This window comes from Danio rerio, chromosome 21 (assembly GCF_052040795.2).
Source record: "Danio rerio strain M-AB ecotype USA chromosome 21, GRCz13ab, whole genome shotgun sequence".
NCBI lineage: Eukaryota > Metazoa > Chordata > Actinopteri > Cypriniformes > Danionidae > Danio > Danio rerio.
The window spans coordinates 4178838-4190000 of NC_141041.1; the positions used below are offsets into that span (position 1 = coordinate 4178838).

Below are 11163 nucleotides of genomic sequence, written 5' to 3' on the forward strand. Positions count from 1 at the left end.
TTTTTGAACTCAAATTTTGACAGAAGTGACTCTAAAAATTGATCTTTTCCTAGAAAGGCAGTTGTTGACAAGAAGGCCAGTCTGGAGATGAGTGACAAGGAAGAGAGTTTATTCATGCAAAGCCATCTGCCAGACAAAACACAGTGCAGTGTGTGTGTGTGTGTGTGTGTGTGTGTGTGTGTGTGTGTGTGTGTGTGTGTGTGTGTGTGTGAGAGAGAGAGAGAGAGAGAGAGAGAGAGAGAGAGAGAGAGAGAGAGAGAGAGAGAGAGAGAGAGAGAGAGAGAGAGAGAGAGAGAGAGAGAGAGAGAGAGAGAGAGAGAGAGAGAGAGAGAGAGAGAGAGAGAGAGAGAGAGAGAGAGAGAGAGCTGTAGTCTGAGCTTTTGCTGTAGTCTGAGCTGAGAGACGGCACTAATCCTGAACGCAGACAGAGCGACGGCCTTGAGAATTATGCAGCACATACACACAATAGCAGGATTCTGTTAATGCCAGACTCAAGTCTGATAAAACTTCCGCATTACAGTTGTTTAATAGTTCTGCAAGGAGCTGTTATTAACACACTGAACAGTGAGCTCAAAAATTCACAGAGATCCAACATGAAAACAGCAAAATACTTCAGATGTACCGTATTGTAAATGTTTCGATGTAGAGTATATGGAATAAATTAGTAACTTCACAAAAATTTGAGTCAAAAACCCATGTATTTTTTTGTATTATACCACATTTATGATAACGCTTTACAATAAGATTGTATTAGTTATGTACTAACATGAACAAGCAATGAACAATATATTTATTGTACTATTTATTGCAGCTTGTTCTTATTTACAAAGTTGTTCATTGTTAGTTCAGGGTAAATCACAATGCATTACCTAATGTTTATGGATTTTAATAATGCATTAGTAAATACTGAAATAGGAGTAATAAATGCTTTAAAAGAATTGTTCATGATTTGTTTATGTTAGTAAATTCAATTCAATTTAACTTTACGTGTATAGTGCTTTTTTTACAATAACTATCGTTCCAAAGCAGCTTCACAAAAGGTGCACATCATAACACAAAAATTAAGAAGTAAATAATAAATCTGGGTTTCCTCTCGGTGCTCCGCTTTCCCCCACTGTCCAAACATACGCGCTATATGTAAATTGGGTAAACTAAATTGGCCGTAGTGTATGTGTGTGTGTGTGTGTGTGTGTGTGTGTGTGTGTGTGTGTGAATGTAAGAGTGTATGGGTGTTTTCCAGTACTGGTTTGCGGATGGAAGGGCATCCACTGCGTAAAACATGTGCTGGTCTAGTCGGCGGTTCATTCCACAGTGGCAACCCCTGATAAATGAGGGACTAAGCCAAAGGAAAAATAATGAATGAATAAAAAATAATATACATCATGAAATATGTGTAATAATACTTATATTTAATAGCATACAGTATAGTTAATAATGAACATAATGCCAGAATACAAAACATATAGGGCGGCGCATGGTCTAGCAGGGTTGTGTGTTCTGGGTGTGTTTAGAGCATACAGTGCATTAAATGAATCAGAGGGAGCTTTCACACATGTGAATTGATTCAGTTGCTCCGAAACAGGGATTAAAATTGTTACATTGTTGCTCTTTACTCTTGGTGCGGTTCGCTTTCACGCTGCAAAGTTTCTATGCCTATTACATATCCATAAAACTCTGTGATATAACCGGGCTCGGATTGTATCGCTTTCTCACTACAATAGATCCGCTCCAGAGTTCGTTTCACTCGAGCCGAGACCACCTCATTCAAGCAATCTCGGTCTAGGAATCTCGGTCTCGGTCAAAAAAGTCTAGGTGTAAAAGCACCAAGAGACTTATCTCCCATTCCCTTTAAGAGTCAGTTGAGTCACACCATGCATTTGCAATTTACATGGTGGACTTTGTAAGTGGAAAACTGAATGCTTTGAAAGCGAGAAAACAGTTTAACAAAGCATCTGCAGTGCGCGAAAAAGAACGAGCCTCCTCCATTCGACTTTCTCTTTACTTTTACTCTACTTTCATGGATTAAGGAAACGGTGTTGTACTCACTCCACTGATCCATTAACCTACATGTTTAATTTAGTTTAAGCGCAAGGAATTGTTTCAAAACTATTTCTAAATTCAATTCTAATCTCCAGCAAATGAATGAATAAACAATAACAACGAAGTGTGCCGAAATGTTATCGGAGTTACATTCAAGAGCAGCTTTTATAGCACGTTTATGTTTAATGGCATAATCTATTTTAGGTTCTCAAAATAGCAACGCGCCAACAATGCACCTTAACACACCTCCATTATAGACCAGCACACCATTGAGTCAACAAAGTGCTGTTTAAACAATGTGGTGCAAAACTTGCAAATGACAGTTGAGCTGGTCTGAAAATAGCAACAAATCACGCCAAACACGTCTTGCACCTTTTAGCGGCAGGTGTATAATAAATATGTAATTTACTATTTTTTTGTATAGTAAATATGTAATTTTATGTAAATTTCCACATATTTTTCCTTTTGATTTTGGTGAAAAAAATGTGACCTGGATATATTTGCATGTGGTGCACCATATTTGGCCGATCTCAGAGTACAGAAAGAAGAGATGTAACTGATTAGAGACAATCATGCAACATATTAAGTCGCCCTGCCCAGAGAAAACACACACACACACACACACACACACACACACACACACACACACACACACACAGTCTGGGATCTCCCATCGGCTCAGAGCTCGAGGAAACATCAGCAGGCCGTCTTCACACACATCACCACCCTGATTTATGGAGTACAAGTGTTTCTCAACGTTCACTGCTTCAACTACTGTCATGTTTTTTGGATAATCACAGGTCAGTATGATGTGCTGCAAAATAATCAATGTTTAATATGGTGGTCTACCTGAATCTATTTCATTCACTTCAAAATAACTCATGAACCGTCAAGCGCAACTTACTTTCCTGTGTTGACGGATTTCCTGTTATAGCAGGAAGTCTGTGCTAATAGAGATGGATTAAAAGCCAAGGAACACCATGGATGACAGAATCATTCATAACAAAAAATATTAAAGCTTGATTGAATGTTTGACCTTTGGCGATAACAAAGAAAACAGCCAAGCAATAAACACACATACACACACACACGACTGATATATAGGTAGGCTATGTGGTTGCTAGGGTGTTCTGAATGTTTATTTTTAGGTTGGTATGAGGTTGCTAAGGGGTTGTGAATGGTTTATCAGATGTTATATGTGGTTGCTAAGTTCTAAATGGTTTCTGGTTGGTTGCTAAGCGGATAAGAGTGTTTTATAGGGAGTTGCTATGTAGTGGCTAAGATGTTCTAAATGTTTAATTGAGGTTGGAATGAGGTTAGTAAGGATTCATAATTGTTTTATTTGAGGTTGCTATAAGATTGCAAACATGCTATGAATGACTTATTAGAGGTTACTATGTGGTTGCTAAGTTGTAATTGTTTATGGTTGGTTGCTAAATGGTTAAGAGTGTTTCATAAGGAGTTGCTATATGGTTGTTAAAGGGCCACGAAACCCATGAAAAGTCAGGAAAGTGGGCGTGTCCAGCTCTGTTTAGGTGGTAGTGTCGGGGAAGGGAAAAAGGGAAGGTGCATCAAAATTTGCATAAAAATGGGAGTTTCCGTTTGGGCACGCGCTGATTTTCACAAAGGCAAAACAAACACACAGACGCAGAGGAGAAAGACAGCACCTGTAGCCCCTTTCAAACAGTGATACCGGTAAATATCCGGAAAATTTCCGGAACGACTTTACCGGTTTATTAAAAAAAGCACTGTTCACACAGGCGAGGACGTTACTGAATTTTTCCGGAAAAGAGCATTCACACATCCATCGCAAAATGCCGGTAAATTCTAACATCATTAACCAGAAATGACCTCTTAACGGCTGCGCTTGTGTTTGTAAACATTTGACTACAAACTCTTCGGATGGATCAGTATTGAGTACAACTCTAATGAAAACATAGAGAAACACTTTCGCATGTCGAGATGTTCATGATATGTGTGTGTGTGCTGGCGCTATGGGTGCTCACGGGCACACGCAAAGCTTGAGGGTAAACAAAAAACGGACTATCATATACATTTTATCGATAATTATTTACATAGTTAGCATTAGGAAGGAACATAGAAACATTATCTGACTAACATCTAGCAGATAAATGTGTCTGGAAAAAACATTCAAAGGCTTTTATTCTCATAAACCACGCGCACGTGAATGCGTCTGACTCACGTCAGCACGTTCTAGACGTGCACGCGCTCTTTCCGGCAATCTTCCTTCTGCATTCACACAGCGCAGCATTCCGGCAAATTACCGGTAATGTTACAACTTTTCTTTCCGGAAAATAGCCAGAACGAATTTACCGGTATTTTCAAAAAAGGCCTGTTCACACATACAGACCTTTCCGGAAAATTGCCGCTAATTTTCTGGAAAGGTCTGTATGTGTGAAAGGGGCTTGTGTTTACATGGATATCAGTAATCCAATTATTTGCCAAATTATTAAATGTTCTTTAACACGCTTTTCCACTCAGTGTTGACTTTTTTCAACCGCGAGTGCTTAGTGCACAGCAGCAAAAACGCAAGGCGCAGCAGGTGGTTAAAATGTAAGGTGCGCAGGGCGCATAAACAGTGCACAAAATGTTTGCAGCCTTTAGTAAATCATTGAAAAAAGGCATTTCTAAGAGGGTTTGGTGTGTTCAGCCCCTTATGCTAGTTTTGTTGAATAAAATTAGCAAACAAAAGCCCCTTTCACACATACAGACCTTTCTGGAAAATATGAGCAATTTTCTGGAAAGGTCTGTATGTGTGAACAGCCCCGTTTTGAAAATACCAGTAAATTTGTTACGGCAATTTTCCGTAGATGCTTATGTTAAGCCGTTGTTTGTTTACCATGAAGCTCTGCTTCCGTTGTTTGACGCGTCGCATGTGCACGTAAAGCAGCTGGTGAGCGCCAGCACACACACATATTACGAACATCTCGACATGCGAAAGTTTTCCTCTATATGTTTTAATTGAAGTTGTTCACAATACTGATTCATCCACAGAGTTTGTAATGTAGTCAAATGTTTACAAATAGAAGCGCAGCCGTTTAGAGCTCATTTCTGGTTAATGATGTCAGAATTTACCGGTATTATGGGATGGATGTGTGAACGATCTTTTCCGGAAAAACTCTGTAACCTCCTCACCTGTGTAAACAGCATTTTTTTTTTTATTTACCGGTAAAGTTGTTGCAGAAAACTTTCCGGATATTTACCGCTATCACTGTGTGAAAGGGGCTAATGTAAATTAAATATGACAACTAGATGCGGTGGTACTAAAAACCAGTATTATTGTCGGCTAAGTGAACGAGTCATTCATAACGGAGATTCAAACGAATCGCTCCCTCCATTAGAATGAGAAGTGAAGGCAGGAGAGGAGGTGTGTTTCAGGACACGGAATAGATACATTTAACAGGGAGAGAGGATAAAAGAGTTCCATACACACAAACAAACACACACTCTTTGTCAGCAATCCCCATGCGGTCACTTATTCATAAATGTAGAAAAGTGATGTAAAATTATAATTTATGTCATTTAAAAAAAATATTTGCATACTGACCACCGGGAAAACCCCAGATTAAAGATATATGTGTATATATCTCTGACTCTGGATGGCCAGTCTGCCACTGCACCTTGGTCCCACATTTATTTCAAAGGAGCACAACCCTGTACTAAAATGGCGGCTCTATTGGCGCATTCTTTCCAATAGACAGCAATAGTGTAGGCAACATCTAATGTAAATATCTATGGTTACAATGAGGTTGCTAAGCAGTTATGAATAGCTTAGTGAGATATTTAGTTGTAAAACGTTGCAAAGAATTGATATATGGTATGAACTCACACAGTTTCTAAGGCATCCCTAGTATATTCACTACTGTGAATAAAAGAAAACGACAGTGAGCTCTTGAAAATATCCTAAGCATTTTAGTCAAGCTAACGTTAATTTGATCCTGAAGGCTTTCCAGCACGTGTAACTCCAGAGTGACGAGTTGTGGCCGTCTAATCCAGCCTGAATCTTTCCATCCCTCCGCAGCGGAAACAGGATCAGTCCCAGAATTCCTGCTGCGGGCGACGGGACTGACACACAAGGCTTGTGTCTCCATTTAGATGGCCTGATTTACCCGTCAGACAATGAAGACACACTGTCTGGATTCCACACACACACACACACACACACACACACACACGCACGCACTGGTACGTCATCTTGGCACTGACTCACAGCTGTTAACAAGCTCATTTTGTATCTTTTGGCCACTGAGTGTCAGTTGATGATACATGCAGTTCTAGACTTTAATCGCACTGCTGACTAACTGAGTCTGTCACGGTAACACACAAGCAACAAAAAGACCAACATTTGCATTTTCTTATTGCATTTTAATAACTTTTTTCATTGTACTAGACTACAGGTTAGATCTTATGCAGTATTTTTTTTTTGTTTTTACAATTAAATCTGAATTAATTCAAGGCAAATAAACATCTGAAAAAAATTATATATATATATATATATATATATATATATATATATATATATATATATATATATATATATAAATAATGCGTGGGCATAGATTAATTTTTTAATTAGATTAATTTTACTGTAGGGCGAAGCAGTGGCGCAGTAGGTAGTGCTGTCGCCTCACATCAAGCGTTTCTGTGTGGAGTTTGCATGTTCTCCCTGCGTTTGCGTGGGTTTCCTCCGGGTGCTCCGGTTTCCCCCACAGTCCAAAGACATGTGGTACAGGTGAATTGGGTAGGCTAAATTGTCCTGGTATATGAGTGTGTGCGTGTGGGTGTTTCCCAGAGATGGGTTGCGGCTGGAAGGGCATCGGCTGCGTAAAAACTTGCTGGATGAGTTGGCGGTTCATTCTGCTTTGGCGACCCCGGATTGATAAAGGGACTAAGCCCCGTCAAGAAAAAGAATGAATGAACTAATTAAACTGTAATCTGGGAATTTATCTAGATTAAAAAGGCTTATTTGAATTCTGCCGAAGGCATTCAGAATATGTGTGCTACCCAAATAATGACTGAAAGTAAGTCTTTGAGTATGGGTTTCTCAAGCTAGGTGGCGCATTAGACCAGGGGCTCATCTCCTGTTTCCAAAATGCATCACAAACTGCTTGAGAAACTGTTCTACTATGATAAATGATGCTCAATAAAATGGACTTCTGTTTACTAACTGTTCATTTACTTAAACATGAATTTTGAGGCCTACATAAACTCCAAACAGCAATTGTTGATCACCTTAATCTAACTAAAGTCATGACTTAACTAAACAGAAATGGAATTAAGACATGTGCAGTATGCAGATATTAGTGGCATTATTGAAGTTATCACCGCAATCAAACTATTACCGTCATGTAGCACTTTTCACCATTTTTTTGACAAGATTCACACACAAGGCTGTCAGTAAAGGACCACACACACCGCGAAATGCGGAAGTTTTTTCTCTCCATTCAGTCTGCATTATTAAATTCCATATCATTCTCACCAGTCCTTACTCCTTATTTGCGTCTAATATCCCAGTTTGTCACGAGGGCATGAATGAAATGTTCATGACTGAATGTGAAACTGTCGAACTGCAGTTAAAGTCACTCAAAATTACAGAAAACTCTTACATGAAAGCACTTCACGTAAACACCTTAATTATATTATTGTCTGTTAAGAGAAATAACTAGATTACAGATGTCCATGTAAGCGTGGTCAGTAGTGTCTTCGAAGTAAGTGAAAGATCCAGAAAGGCGTCCTGCTGATTTGATTCTGAAGGGCACTTTTTGTTAGACGGCTCACCGGTCAGATATACATCCACGCTAAAATATCAAGGTGAAAGTCATCATAGACCCAGCTCCCAACAAGCAAAATGAAATGTGTTGTGCTGATTATTCATGAACAGGCCATGAATAAAGGCTCAAGTAAAGCAGGACTCCAGTTAGTCCCCAGTGTGTTTATAGGTTAGTGTGTCACAGCCTTGTCTGAAACTCACCGTGAGCCATGAATGTGTCTGAAGGACAGTCTGTGTGTGTGTGTGTGTGTGTGTGTGTTATGTTATGTTTATTTATTTAGATATTTATGTTTATCTGTTTATATATAATAATTTATTTATTTATGTTTATTTATTTATGTTTATGTATATATTATATGTTTATAATATATATGTTTATAATTATTTCTAAACATAATTATTTATGTTTATTTATTTAGATTTTTATGTTTATTTATTTATAAATATTTATTTATGTATGTTTATTAATATTTTTATTGAAATTGATATTTTATTGATATTTTTATTTTATATATTTCTAGATATAATTATTTGTTTATTTATTTAGATGTTAATGTTTTTTATTTGTAGAATTTTGTTCATTTGTTTATAGATAATTATTTATGTTTATTTATTTAGATATTTATGTTTATTTATTTATGTTTATTTATGTTTTATATATATAATTATTTCTATATAATTATGTATGTTTATTTATTTATTTATGTTTTTATATATATATATATATAAATATATATAAACATAAATAAATAAATAAACATACATATACATACATATACATATATATATGTGTGTGTGTGTGTGTGTGTGTGTGTGTGTGTGTGTTAATAAATGAGAATTAGTGAGTGAGTAAGTGAGCAAGTGAGTGAGTGTGTGTGTGTGCGTGCGTGCGTGCGTGCGTGCGTGCGTGCGTGCGTGAATGCATGTGTGTAAAGAATACTGGTCTTATTCAGTCCACACAATGACAAATGTGTAACTCAGTAATCAAGCAAGTAAATCATCAAGCTGTGAGTCTGTTTTACACAATGGAAAATGTGTGTTTTTGTGTGTGTGTTTGTGCGTCCTGATGCTGACATGTCTGAGCGAGAGCGACACCAGACAGACAAGAACAACAGTCAATAATGTCTCCACAAATCCCTCATACGCTTTGGATTTAGTCTATTTGTTCAAAAATGCCTTCACCATAGCGAGAGAACGGCTGAGGAAGAGCATGGGAATCAGGTGCATGTGGGGATTCTTACATGCAGATTCAGGAGAAACTGGCTTTATTTATAAGCAAAACAAATATTATTATCAGACAGAGTAATCAGACCCGACGCGACCTCGACAGAGCTGGACATTCATCTTACAACACTGGCATCATTAAAGCAAACCATGATGCTGAGCCAGGACACACTGTTTATATACACCACTGGAGAAATGGATGAAGAGAGAATTAACCTTTTCAATGAACCAGCGGGTTCGCATCTCAATGATTTGACCACAATTTGAAAATATATTGACATATCGTGATAATACTCATGCATTGTATTGATAATGCGGGCACTTCAAAATACAGAGAATATTTATTTATTATTTAATCTTATAGAGTCTCTATTAAGAATATTCACATTGTTGTATTGACCAGGGTTGGGTATCGTTTGGGGATATTTCAATGCCGTTGCTAAATCGATAGTTTTAAAACGGTACCGGTGCCTGAACCAATACTTTTGAGCAACAAAATTACAGTGGACGACTCTAGAAAAATCTTTTATTTGACAAAATCTTTTAAAAAATAATTTGAATAGAACAATAATTAAAGTTTAAAGTAAACATTTGTTGGTTAGCATGAACTTAAGATTTGCATTATGAAATTACATTACCTCACTACTAACCTTGTGTCATCAAAACACTGAACATGGTTTCTGCTACATTCATTCATCAATGGCGGGGCGCCACACCAAAATTCATCCTGCCATGGCTACATAACAGCTTCTCATTCAAAACATTTAGTCACAGAGCGAACTTTTCTGTAACCGTAGTAGTGCTGTGTGTTATTTGTTTAACCCTTTAAGGTAGCATGCTGACTGACTGACAGGTGTGTGATGCGTGAGGCCAGCAAACACGAAGTAGCTTTCAGTTAAGATGAACACAGTTTCCATAATTGTACTTTATTTACTAGGGGTGTAACGATTTATCGTTGTACAATTTATTGCGATGCAAAAATGTCTCGATATGCATCGTGGCATTATGACGATTTGATAACGATATGACGTCCGTTTTCTCTTATTAGTTGAGCTGTTTGCACGTGAGCTACGTTCCACCTGCTGTCGCACGTGAGTTCAGATTGCAGCAGCAGTAATGTTAGCAGACCAAGATGAGTGGAGCTGAAATAGAGGATGGCCCATCCTCTCAAAATCAGACGTCTGGCAACATTTCGGCGCGCGCGTCTGCTTCAGTGAACAGAACCTGCAGGTTGTGACTAACAGGTAATAAAGTAGTAAACAATATTCAGTTTGTGGAACAGAGTGATCGTTCAGGAGCCGCGTGGGAAGTATGAACAGCAGTGGAAATGAAACCGAAAGCGTGCACATTATTTAAACAATCATATCGCATTTTAGAGTTATGATTACGACGAACATGAACTCTTTTAAGCACAGAGGTACACAAAAATGCACGTCAACATGATACAGTTGATAGCGCCGACATCAGCAACGCTGAAGAAATAGTAAACCTGCCTAAACTGCTTAAAAGAGCCACGACTGTCCTGTGTAATGAAAAGACGGCCACCCTGTCACTCATCATGCCCAACATGAAGACAGACATCCATAAAAACCTCTCAGACAGACACACATAAGTTCAGGATTAGGATTATTTTGAAGAACTGCTGATTACCTGGAAATGTAGACATTTTTTTTTTTTTGCACACAAAAAAGCAAGTGATCAAGCAAAGCCTTAAGCTCTTACTGTTAAATTCAATTGAATTGAATCATTTCAATAATATTTTATAAGAAGTTATAAATTGTTTTATTTTCCAGAGACAGTCCTGTTTTATTTATTTTCTTAAAGAAGGTTCAGTTTAACAAGTTGAAACAAAAGAAATACATAAAAAATAGTTTACTTGGTAATGAAATTTTTTTTATTAAAATTTGCATTTCAGTTTAATTTTCAATTTTTATTCCAAATATCGTGATACATATCAAATCGTGAACATTATATCGTGATACACATTGTATCGTGAGCTGAGTGTATCGTTACACCCTTATTATTTACAGATAAAGGCAGAGGAAATCGGCGCGCGAGCAAAGAGATTAGCATGCTCGTATTACATAAATGCGATCTCGACTTGTAAT

General features: G+C 37.7%; 1 protein-coding gene across 2 annotated transcripts in view; it reads right to left on the reverse strand.

Moving 5' to 3' along the window:
* The window catches only part of dym (dymeclin), a 137971-nt gene that overhangs the window by 88784 nt on the left and 38024 nt on the right, over positions 1–11163 (reverse strand). The window lies entirely within an intron of this gene.